Consider the following 13,210-nt stretch of genomic DNA (forward strand, 5'->3'; position numbering starts at 1 on the left):
TCTCCTCCTCTTGACTGTAAGTTTGTTATGGTCAGGGAATGTCTGTTATATTGTTTTGTTGTACCCTTTCATTCAATAGTATTTATTGAGCACTTACTATGTGCAGAGCACTGTACTAAGCGCTTGGAATGAACAAGTCGGCAACAGATAGAGACAGTCCCTGCCATTTGACGGGCTTACAGTCTAATCGATTGAGTGTACAGTATACAGTCTACCCTCCCAAGCAGTTAGTGCAGTGCTCTGAACACAGTAAGAACTCAATAAATACAATTGATTAATGAGAGTATAGATATGAGACAAAATACCTGCCCACAAGGAGATGTGCCTGTTATATTGTTTTGTCGTACCCGCCCAAGCGGTTAGTACAGTGCTCTGCATACAGTAAGTGCTCAATAAATACAGTTGATTAATGAGAGTATAGATAATAATAATGTTGGTATTTGTTAAGTGCTTACTATGTGCAGAGCACTGTTCTAAGCGCTGGGGTAGATACAGGGTAATCAGATTGTCCCACATGAGGCTCACAGTTAATCCCCATCTTACAGATGAGGTAACTGAGGCACAGAGAAGTGAAGTGACTTACCCACAGTTACACATCTGACAAGTGGCAGTGCCGGGATTCGAACCCATGACCTCTGACTCCCAAGCCTGGGCTCTTTCCCCTGAGCCACGCTGCTTCTCTTATATGAGATACGAGATAAAGTACCTTCCCACAAGGAGATCACAATCTAATGGGGAAGAATTTTGCATGGTGGGCATGCTCAGCAGGAATCGTGAAAATGGCTAGGTAAATCTGTACACAAAAACTGCAGCAGCTGCTGGATCATGTCTGTATGGCCTAGCATTAGCAATATGTTGAAGTCACCTAGGTGTAAGTGGACTTGGCTTGTTACACATTGGTATGTATTTCACATATGCTGACTAAATCAATAAATCAATCAGTCATATTTATTGAGTACTTGTTATGTGCAGAGTGCTTGGGAGAGTAAATAGCATGTGCATCTGCTTGGCTTGTTGCATTCTGTGTTCTGGAGAAAACACATCTGATGGGAATGAGAAATTGACAAAGCCCCATAACTCTAATCATTTCCTTTGTGCAAGTTTTCAATTCTGTAATGTGCCTTCTATCAAAATCTATCCCCTCCACCTTAGCATTTAACCTTAGCTAAGTTAGCATTAACCCCATGACTAACACCTTATCAAAACACTTGCACCCTCCCTACTTCCCTCCATGCCCTCTGTCTTCAACTTTTTGCTCTCCAGTAGCTTTTCCCCCACCGCTTTCAAACGTGCTCATGTCTCCCCATCCTAAAAAAACCACTCCTTTGACCCCACTGATCCCTTCGGTTATCACTCCATCTCCTTCCTATCATTCCTCTCCAAACCCCTCTGGTGAATTTTCTACACCTAATTTCTCAAGTTCCTGTCCTCCAATTCTCTCCAATCTGGGTTCCATCCCCTTGCCTCCACTGAAACTGCCCCCTCAAAGGTCACAAATGATCTCCTCCTTGCCAAATCCAGCAGCCTCTACTCTGTCTTATTCTTCCTTGACCTCTCAGCTGCCTTCTAAACTGTCAACAACACCCTTTTCCTGGAAACATCATTCAACATCATTCACTGATGCTGTCCTCCTGGTTCTTCTCGTATCTCTATGGTTGCTCATTCTCAATTTCTTTTGTGGACTCCTCCTCTGCCTCACATTCCCTAACTGTGGGAATCCCTACAGGCTCAGTTCTGGGTCCCCAGATATTCTCCATCTATACCCATTCCCTTGAAGAACTCATTCACTTCCATGGCTTCAACTACTACTGCTACACAGATGATACCCAAATCTACATTTCCATCCCTGATCTCTCTTCCTTTCTGCAGTTTTGCATTTCTTCATGCCTTCAAGGCATTTCCAACTGAATGTCCTGCCAACACCTCAAATTTAGCATGTCATATTTCACCCATTATGTCCTCCCTGTGATATTCCCATCACTATAGATGACACCACCAACCTTCCTGTCTCACAAGCCCATAACCTTGGCATTATCCTTGACTTTTCTCTCTCATTCAATCCACATATTCAAACTATCACTAAATCCTCTCTGTTCAACTATACAACCTCACTGAACTGTACCCTTTTCTCTCCATCCAACCTGCTACCACGTTAATCTGGAACTTACCTTATCCCTCCTTAATTACTGTACCCACCTCTTTGCTGGTCTTCTTATCTTCTGTCTCTCCCTACTCCAGTCCCTACTTCACTCTGCTTCTTGGATCATTTTTCTACAGAGTCTTTCAGTCCATATTTATGCACTCATCAAGAACCTCAAGTAGTTGCCCATCCACCTCCATTTCAAACAGGAACTCCTTACCAATGGCTTTAAAGTACTCAATCATGTAGCCCCTCTTACCATTCCTTGCTACTCTCCTACTACAACTCAACCCATACACTAGGTGGGTGAATAGGTTGGCATTAGTAGAGTGAAATGTATGGTATGAGTTATAGTACTCTGACCTGGAACACCCTCCCTCTTCATATTTAACAATCAATCTTTCCACCTTTAAGGCCTTACTGAAGACACATCTCCTCCAAGAGGTTTTCCTTGACTAAGGCCTAACTTCCTCTTTTCTCACTCCCTTCTGCATTGCCCTGACTTGCTCCCTTTGTTCTCCCCCCCACCCCCCCGAAGCATCCCAGCACCTATGTATATATCTGTAATGTATTTATTTGCATTAATATCTCTCTTCCTCTAGACTTTAAGCTTATTGTGGGCAGAAAATGTGTCTGTTACATTACTGTGTTGTCCTCTCCCAAGCACTTAGTACAGTGCTCAGCATACAGCAAATGTTAAATAAATACAATTGATTGCATACAGCAAATGTTAAATAAATACAATTGATTGTTTGATTTCTGCTAGCCTCCTGTGGCAGTAGATAAATAATGAGTCTATTTAACCGCTGACCTCTCTCCAACTTACTGCCTATGCCCTGGAATGTCTCCTTCATAACTGACTCCTTCATAAGGGATCAACAGTGGGATAGATAAGATCAAGGTACAGAGAGTAGATGGTGTTAGAGGAGTGGAGTGTCAGCATTGGGTTGTAGTAAGAGAAGATCAGTTAAGTTAGGTAGAAGGGATGGAGTTGATTGAATGCCTTAGTGCCTGTGGTAAGGAGCTTCTATTTGGTGTGGAGTTGAATGGGCAACCATTGGAGGATTGGGAGAAGTGGGGAGATATGGACTGAATGGTATTTCAGAAAAATGATCTGAGCAGCAGAGTGACGTATACACTAGAGAGGGAAGAAACAAGAGGCAGAATATTAAATGAGGAGTGTCTTAAGTGCTTGGATCAGCAAGAGTGCTGTTTTGATGGAGAGTAAAGTGAAGAGAGTTTGTCAATACAAGCAAATCCCAGGTTAGACCACCACACAATGCAGCCATCCAGTGGATTCAATCTGTATAACTTAGCCCACTCATTTGTCAACTGGTTCTCACATCTTGGTCAGACACTACAGGTAAGTAAATCCTTCCCCAACAAATTGTATCCTGGTCTGATGTTAAACAAAACACAATAAATAAATCCTGGAGGAAATCTTGCCCAGAGATTGTGTCAGATTTTCAAGGTCTTGAAGAGATCCTTGAGGACACATCTCAAGAAGTTGTCAAACTTGGAGGCAACTTAGTTGGAAATAGATAATATGGATATTGAGCTATCTGGATCTCATTCACAAGAATTATTACCCAATGAGGACCTCATTGAACTTCAGGAGTTCAGCATATCATTGAAAGGAGATGAAGTCATTCATGATATAGCTACAATTTTAAGGAACATAGCCCTTTTGAATTTTGAGGTATGTCTATAGTAAAACACCCAAAACTTTGTACAGCTGGCATTAGCACTATTGTCAACACTTGCTCAGCAGGGTCTGCTGTCGTCAATCAATTACTTTATTGAATGCATAGAGTGTGCAGAGTCCCTTGGGAGTATACAGTATAACAGAGTTGGTAGACTTGTTCCCTGTCCACAATGAGCTTTCAGTCTAGAGAGGAAGACAGACATTAATATAAATACATGATGGATATGCATATTAGTGCTTTGGGGCTGAGGGAGGAGTGAATTAAGGGTGCAAATCCAAGTGCAAGGATGACACAGAAGGAAGTGTGAGAAGAGAAAATGAGTGCTTATTTGGGGAAGGTTTCATGGAGGGCTTCAAAAGGACTGTGAAGGTGAGAAAGTGATTACCTGTTAGATGTGAATAGGGAGAACATTCCAGGCCAAAGGTATAACAAGGGCAAGAGGCCAGGTTTAGACTAGATAAAGCTTGGCATTTAGAGGAGTGAAGTGTGAAGGCTGGGTTGTGGTAGGAATTTTATGGGTGCTTTAAAGCAGATGGTGAGGAATTTCTCTTTGATGTGGAGGTTGATGTGCAAGCATTGGATGTTACTGAGGAGTGGGGAAACCGAACTGCATGTTTTTTGTAGAAAATGTTAAGTAGATTTAATGGAGAAGTTCAGTTCCTTGACCACGTATATCACCCCTAATCTTAACCAGTTGTTTCCCAAAGTCTCCATGAAAAATGTTGAAGGTTCAGCACTACTTATCAATAAATGTACATTTGTTTGTTAAGCACTTACTCTGTGCAGAGCACTGTTCTAAGCACTGGGGGAGATACAGGGTAATCAGGTTGTCCCTCGTGGGGCTCACAGTCTTAATCCCCATTTTACATATGAGGTAACTGAGGCACAGAGAAGTTAAGTGATTTTCCCACAGTCACACAGTTTACAAGTGGCAGAGTCAGGATTTGAACCCATGACCTCTGACATCCAAGCCCGTGCTCCTTCCACTGAGCCACTCTGCTTCTCAGACGCATGTCGTATTGAGGATAGAATACCTATCCCCATACCTCTCTCTCTCTCTCTCCCCATTTCTCCTGGCCTTCAATAAAAATCAGTCAGTCAATTAATGGTATTTACTGAGTAATTACTTTTTGCAGAGCACAGTACTAGGCTTTTGGGAGAGTATGATGGCATTATAAACATATTCATCCAGGATGTTGGTGGCTTGTGTTTTCAAGCATTAATAGTTCTACTTTGTAGCCTAATGGATGAAGGATAATAACTAATTCAAAATGCCTTGCATATCCTAAATGAGTAAAGGTTAAGAAAGTTATCCAAAATCTTATTTCTCACCTCACAAAAAAGACCATTTTGTTGGTTTACAGTTCTGATGGAATGGTAGGTCACACATCATCTTTTTAACCATATTTATGTACATGTGGTAGAATTTTATCAGGAGTAGCAGCTTTGGTTGAATATCATAAATTTTATTTAAACGTCTTGACTAACATATTGTATTTTCCATATAACTCTGCTTAGGCCACACCAAGAAATTCATTCCATAGCATTTAACATCTAGGATTGTTAGGCTTAGAGCTTTCCTAAGAGGCCTATTAGAGCAGTCAGATTATCCTTCTCTGAAGACTTTCAGGAAGTTAGAAGAGCTTTCTATTTTCTTCAGTCCATGGGTGGAAAGCATCTAAAGATGACTTTTCCCAAGCACTTTTGTGTTTTACTTTAAAACTCAGTCATGCAGCTCTTCTCCTTGCTGTCTTTGTTTTTTGTTTTGTTTTGTTTTTAAATGGAAATCCTGATCAACAAGAATTCATCCACCATTCAGAGAAATCTCATGTTGTTGCAAATTATATTTACTGTGCCTTTAGGTCTTAGCTTTCAAAGAAAGGACATAATTACTTTAGCAGTTTGTTTTGGAAAATGCATTTTCGAAAAGGTGAAATGAAGATTTCCCTATTGAACTGAATGTTACCCTAATCCATGTAAATATTCCAGCAAATCATCAATATTCTTCTAAAGAGTCCTTCCACAGGTGACCAGAAATCTAAGTTTCTTTAATATTCCAACCTCATTATTCCAATTTTCTATAATTTAACAACTTCTCATATTATTCTTAATGGGAAAGTCATGCAATATTGAGCTGTAACTGTTGTTAATTTCCTGCTATATATCATTTGCATTTTTTATGTTTCTGGTGGAGAGTAATTAACATGCTCTAATTATCATCCTGATTGTCGTCTTTAGTTTATGAGAATATTGTCATCTCAATTCTTGTTGATATAAGAATGGTGGATTTGATCACTTCCAATAATACTATCCAGGAATATTTGAGCTTAAATTTTTACTGAAAAATTGTTTGAACTAGTGATAACAGTTTTTCTAAATGGTTCAATCTGGAGCAGCAGTAATGTAAGCTTTTATACTGCCTTTCAGAAACATGGAGTCTCATTTCTTTACCAGTACAGTGCTATTCCTTTGACTGAATAGAATTGCAGTGATAATATTATCCCAGGAGAAAATGTTTTTCTGTATTCCATTCAAATTGTCTTTCTTCCCCTCTGTCTTCCTGTGCACTTAAATGAGAAAACACATTCAGCTGTGAATATGCTTATAAACAATAATGAGCAGTGTTTTTTGCAAGAAAGAATTCTAGAATATTGGAAACATTCTACAAAAAAATGGTTTTTTTTTTAATCTAAGGTCTATACTTAATAAAAATTCTTACTCATCTTCTAATATCTGTAAAAATTAAATGGAGTGGAAATACCAAAAGAAACCACATAATATTCGGAAATAGTATACCACCGTCTATCACAATAATCTGGTATTCTGAGTCTAAAAATGCAAAAATATATTTAGTTTTCCCATGGGCTCATTTGCACAATTGCTCATTTTACATGGAGTAAGTGTTCAGGATATAATTTCCTTGAATAGTAAATAAATTATACAGATATATTCTTAAACCACAGCTTTTGCTCTATGGAGATCTAGGAGTCAAAAAATTGTTTTCTCTGAATCCTTTCTTGTACTTGGTTTCCACTGGTTCCAGGCAACATTAGCAACATTTTCTTCAATGATAAGAGAAGGAGAAAATGATGAGAAGAGTGATCTATAAATGGTCCTTAAGTATCTCAAGAGTTAGCTTTCTGAAGATAATAGCAGCTCTTTTTATCTTCAGAAGTCAGAAAAAGAGAAAATAGGATTGAACAGCAGCAGAAAGGATTAGTATAAACTAAGGAGAAGTACTTCTTGGCAGTGAGGGTTATTGATCACTGTCATGGGTAATCAAGGGAGGTTGTGGATTTCCTTTCCCATGGGAGGTTTTGAAGATTATGGACTGTCTTCTGTTTGGAATGACATAGAAGTGCTTTCATGTATATGCAGTGAAATGGACAACCTGACTTTTTGAGAGCCCTACCAATTCTGTGATTTTTAAAGACTTTACCATGAGTAAAGAAGAGATCTTCAAGTTCCTTTCCCCCCGAAGACTGGGGGAGGAAAGAGCAAAACTAGTCCTGAGTAAAGCTTTAGCTCTTTGGGAGTGTAGATTTTAAATGGGAATCCTATCATTCAGAGTGTGAAATTCGATCACAACTTCCTTGAGTATCACAAAGGGATATAGATATTTTAAGGAGTCAAGGAAGGTCCAAGCCAAGACTACTGTGCAATCACTGGGGTGTTGATTCAGTTCCTCACTACAACCAAAGTCCAAGGGCTAATCACTCAGCATCAATCCCCTATATTTTCTCAGAATCTAGTATCTCCCCTTCTTCCATTTAATATATGCTTCAACAAAAGCCTCACCACCTACCTACAGTCTTTACTTTTTTGGAGAAAATTTCCACACAGTGTTTTTTGGTTTATGTTGAAGGTCAAAGCCCCTAATGTCATCGTTTGTGCCTTGGATAACATTCTTAAGTACTCTGGCCTGTTACCTCCATTTTTCATAAAGTTCCTTGTTTTCCATCTCATACCCTCCTTCTTCCTCCTACAAGATGACTTTCATCTTTGGAGTTCTCCCTGACCCTTCTCTATTAATCTGTGACTGTTTAAAGTTGGAACAATTATTCAATATTACAGCTGGTAGCTGTATGCCAGGTATGAGTTTAGTGCTGAGTTTCGGTGAAAAATCGCCTCTTGAAATGCCCCAATTTATGCACTGACTAAGAACTGTGTTCGCTTTCAAACAAAGGATAGCATTTGAAAGTTGCATGCGATGATCCTTAATCTTTTCCCACTTGAATATTCTATTTCAGTTTTTCCTGCCTTAAAATAGTGCACTCACTTTTTCCCTTAGAAATTCACTGCTCCAACACATTTTATGTTGGCCTCCCAGGTTCCAAAAAGCTACCTATTTTATGTTTCCTCCACTTGCTAATGTTCACTGATTTTTCAGTTTTTTTAATAAAGTTAAGCACTCTTACGATGATTCATTTTTTTGTCATTTTTTTCCTCCGCTAACAATACTGTTACTTTTTTGTTCTGATTATAGTCACTAGTGCAGTATTTTATTTGATACATAAGGTATTTATTTACCATTTAACCAACTTTAACACTTCATTTCTAAGACTAATCCTATTAAAACTTTTTGTTTTTATCACTCCTTTGAAGGAAATAGGGACTGTTTTTCTCTTTTGAAGATGTCACCTCACCTTCATTGCACACTAAGAGTTCCTGGAATTACAACAAATATTACATTTCATCAGCACCTCCTATATACCATACTCAAAACGAAATGGTAAAATGGAGCAAACAACCATGTTCTATAACATGAAACATTCTTCTTGAATTTCACTGTTTCTGTGAGGGACACGAGGAGAGAGTGAATGACAGCACAGTACCCATATATCTGTTTCATGGTGAGATGAAGTGGCAAGACCATAAACAAGCAAGACTGATGAAACATTTAAAGAAAACAAGGAAGCAAAACCTCAGACAATGATACATTGTCGGGTATTGCTGTGAAACAGCAGTTACAAACAGCATGATGTGTGACAATTAGAAATTGGATGGCTCTCTTTGGGCAGAAACCTTGAGAATATGTATCCTCTCCAAACTCACAATGGAAAACAACATCAGGGCCTGCAGGGGAGATAGTTAAAAGATGAAAATCTTTCAGTGCACATGATTTGGACAGAATTGTTTCATATACATAGGTAAAACTATATGTGTGGATTAACTTTCATCAGTAATAGTGCTCTCTTTGGATATAAATAATACCTAAATATCTAACCCTCTGAAAACATTTTTTCCTTGGAAAAATAAGCTAAAGTCTATGAAATAATTCCCCAACATAGATTACTGTCTCAATTAATTTCACCAAGAATCACAGGTTAAACACAAATCATGATCTGTGGTAGAAAAGTCCATGTACAGACAGAAATCCTCATTTGAAATGGTGACTTATGACACTGAAAGTGTATTTCCTTGATGAATTATTCATATTTTTTTAAATTCAGGACATGGTTTTTACATAATAAAGTTTTACTTCCATTTATATTCCTAAAGGTAAATTTAAACGCTGATAGCTATAAAAGGTCATCTAGTAAAGAGTGTATCTAACCTAACCTGTCAAAATGTAAAGGCAAACTCTCTTTGGGGAATGGAGATGAGCCTATGTCTGTTATTTTTCAATATGTTATACTTAGACACTATAAAAACACATCAGATAGATATGTGGATTGTGATGTTGAGACATGAAAGATGGATCTCCCCTGAAATTAATTGGCCTTTACTCTTTACATCCAGAGAGGAGTAATTATAATAATAATGTTGGTATTTGTTAAGCACTTACTATGTGCAGAGCACTGTTCTAAGTGCTGGGGTAGATACAGGGTAATCAGGATGTCCCACGTGAGACTCACAGTTAATCCCCATTTTACAGATGAGGGAACTGAGGCACAGAGAAGTTAAGTGACTTGACCACAGTCACACAGCTGGCAAGTGGCAGAGTCGGGATTCAAACCCATGAACTCTGACTCCCAAGCCTGGACTATTTCCATTGAGCCACGTTGAGTAAAGTTCCTATGGGTTATATTTCTTATTTTCAGTTTTCTTTGAAATATGTTGTAACTTGGAATAGAATAAGGCAGTGTCATAAATGTTAATACTATATAGAACTTTATTCTTTTTTTTATATTTCCAATAATTTATTTCACCAAAGTGTATAATCAGCTTTTTACTGACATGCAATCTCCTTAAAATGAATAGCAACAATATCTTGAAGAAAATTTTGTTTTAGGTAAAAATTGAGACAAATATCCCTCATCAATTGTGTGACATTAACGCAAATTAGACATAAGCTCAGGAGGAGACCCTTATTTGAAATGAGCGACTCTGAGCTTCTTTGTCAATATTTTGTGACTCCTTCCAAGACCTTGTCATCCATTATCCTTTCTCACTATCAAAAACAAATGTAAACCACATGTTTCTCTGCAGCCTTTACTATGGGAATACTCAAACATCAGAGAATACTGAGTTTATAAAATATTTATATGAAAGCAGTGAACCTTAACTAAATATTAAGTTATCATAACAGTAGCATTTATCCATCCATTTGAGTTACCCTGGTTTTACCAAGAAGTGAATGCCACCATCTTTTGTATGATTAATAAGAAAGCAGTACACACTTATGGATTAGGAAGTGGATGAGACCATTACAGTGGGCTACTTGGATGTTTTCACAGAAATTTTCCATTCTGAAGCCCCAAATTTCATTCCCCCTAAATGTTGTTGTGCACAGGGAGACAAGGTGAGAAGAGGTGAGATTGAGAGCTCTGTGCCACTTGTCACCAAACTGGAAAAAGCCACTGAAACACTGGAGAGAATGTTTAGGAAATAGAATGATATATTGGCAGGAAACAACTATGAACCTTCTCTTCAATATACCACTGGACATATAACATTATAGGCATATTGCTAACCCAGGACTCCAACATGCTTCACCTAATTAAGACCTGGAACCTTTGTAAACCACAAAAATACAAATGGTCTTTATTGAAAAGCTATTCCACAATAAAGATGGGATGTATTTTTCCCCTTTCCATTCCTAAACATAAGGATAATATTAATAATAATGGTAGTAATAGTAATTGTGGTATCTGTTAAGTATTTATTACGTGCTAAGTTCTGGGGAAGACACTGAGTTCCTGTCCCACATGATGCTCACAGATAAGGAAACTGAACTACAGAACAGTTCAAGTGCCACAGGCAAAGAAACACAGCATGCAAGTAATAACCCTGCACTCACACTCACCTAAGGGATCAAGTGAAGCACAGTTTTTCTGAAGTTAATGATACCTGCCTCTGAAAACATTTCAAGCAAGTAAAGCTTACAAAAAAAAAATTGGCAAGAGTTTTGGACAATTAGTATTTGGTTATAACTATTAGCTACTGAAGTATAAATTAATTGTGAAGAATTTCATTATTTCACTTTTATAAAATACTTGGGGTCCTCATTTTAAGTGATGCCATGTATAAGTGGGTTTTATGGGGAAAAAAAGACAAAATAAGGTACCATTTTAAAATGCATGTTGGAAAAATTAAAAATGAAAGTTAAAAATATGAAAGATGATTTAACCCCAGAGGGAAGGATTAGTTAGTCAATGACCCAAGGCCCATTTTTAATGAATAGAAAATTTACTTAAAGAATAAGGTAGGAAAGGGTATTGAAGAGTTAGCAACTGCATTCCTGGGTGATGAAGGATGAGTATCCTGTGAAATTTCATTGAACATTTATGACATTTGAAAGAAAACCAAAACTGAATTTTCCATAAAAGATTAGCTTCTTTCAGAGTAATTGTAAAATTTTTGTAACTATATTCTAAATTATTAGATCTTTTTAAACACAGTTGTTCTTAGTATTAGAAGAAGACATTATTGATGATGAAATTCAGCTGAGTGTATTTGACTGTGAAGAAGACCAGTACAGATCCACAGTCTTGGGCTCTTGGTGCCTTTAAAAGGTAATCCCTTGTGTTGTAATGTTTGATGTGTGAAGCACTGGGGGCTGTTTTCCTTTTTTGCCTGCTAGCCTTTGTTCCTTAATCAGTCAGTCAATTACTGGTATTTATTGAATGTTTAGTGCGTGCAGAGCATAGTTCTAAATGAAGGTAAAGTACAATGAAAAAGAGTCAATCCTATCTTGATTACACTATGCCATGATAGTCTTACCATGCCAATAACTGCATTACAGATGGGACACAGCATTGTATGAAGCCTTGCTTTATTCATTATGTCCTTAAAATATTTCCTCTGTACTCCTTGTTTTAAGTTTCCCAACCTCAGCTGGCCATACAACAGTTTTGGGGTATCATCCTCATGCTTTCCACCTTTTCCCCTCACTGCATTTGTGTTAAAGATGACCATAGATTCAATGTTAGGAGACTGACTATACTATAATGCCACTATTTGTAATCCTGTCTTTCCATTTAAATACAGTATGGCCTGTGATGCAACTTCTCAAGAAGTCAGATGTAAGCCCAGGGTGAGGTACAGGTCTCATAGCTGCAGGGAAGTTGGGTAGTGACATATAAGTTGGTCTAGATACTACGCTGACAGTACTCTGGTTGACAGTCTTTCAAAAAATGTGCTGACTTTCTTGATTCTGTTTTCTGCTTCCTTTTCTATCCTTGCATTGCTGGTGAGTACGTTGCTTAGATAACTGTCTCTCCCCACTTCAGTCTATACTTCACTCTGCTGCCCGGATTATCTTTCTGTAGAAACGCTCTGGGCATGTCACCCCCCTCCTCTAAAATCTCAAGCGGTTGCCTATCAACCTCTGTATCAAGCAAAAACTCCTCACTATTGGCAACCTCTGTATCAAGCAAAAGCTCCTCACTATTAGCTTCAAAGCTCTCCATCACCTTGCCCCCTCCTATCTCACCTCCCTTCTCTCCTTCTACAGTCCACTCCATACACTTTGCTCCTCTGCTGCCACTAACCTCCTCACTGTGCTTGTTCATACCTGTCCCTGTCGACCCCTGGCCCACATTCTACCACTGACCTGGGATGCCCTCCCTTCTCGTATCTGCTAAACTAGCTGTCTTCCCCCTTCAAAGCCCTACTGAGAACTCAGCTCCTCCAGGAAGCCTTCCCAGACTGAGCCCCCATTTTCCTCTGCTCCTCCTCCATTTCCCATCACCCCTACTCCCTCCCTCTGCTCTTCCGCCCTCTCCACCCCACAGCACTCACATGTATATGTACATATTTATTATTCTATTTAATTAATGTTGTGTATCTATATCTATAATTCTGATTATTTATATTGATGCTATTGATGTGTGTCTACTTGTTTTGTTATGTTGTCTGTCTCTCCCCTTCTAGACTGTGAGCCCATAGTTGGGTAGGTATTGTTTCTATTTGGAATTGT

Source organism: Ornithorhynchus anatinus, chromosome 1 (genome assembly GCF_004115215.2).
Source record: "Ornithorhynchus anatinus isolate Pmale09 chromosome 1, mOrnAna1.pri.v4, whole genome shotgun sequence".
Taxonomy (NCBI): domain Eukaryota; kingdom Metazoa; phylum Chordata; class Mammalia; order Monotremata; family Ornithorhynchidae; genus Ornithorhynchus; species Ornithorhynchus anatinus.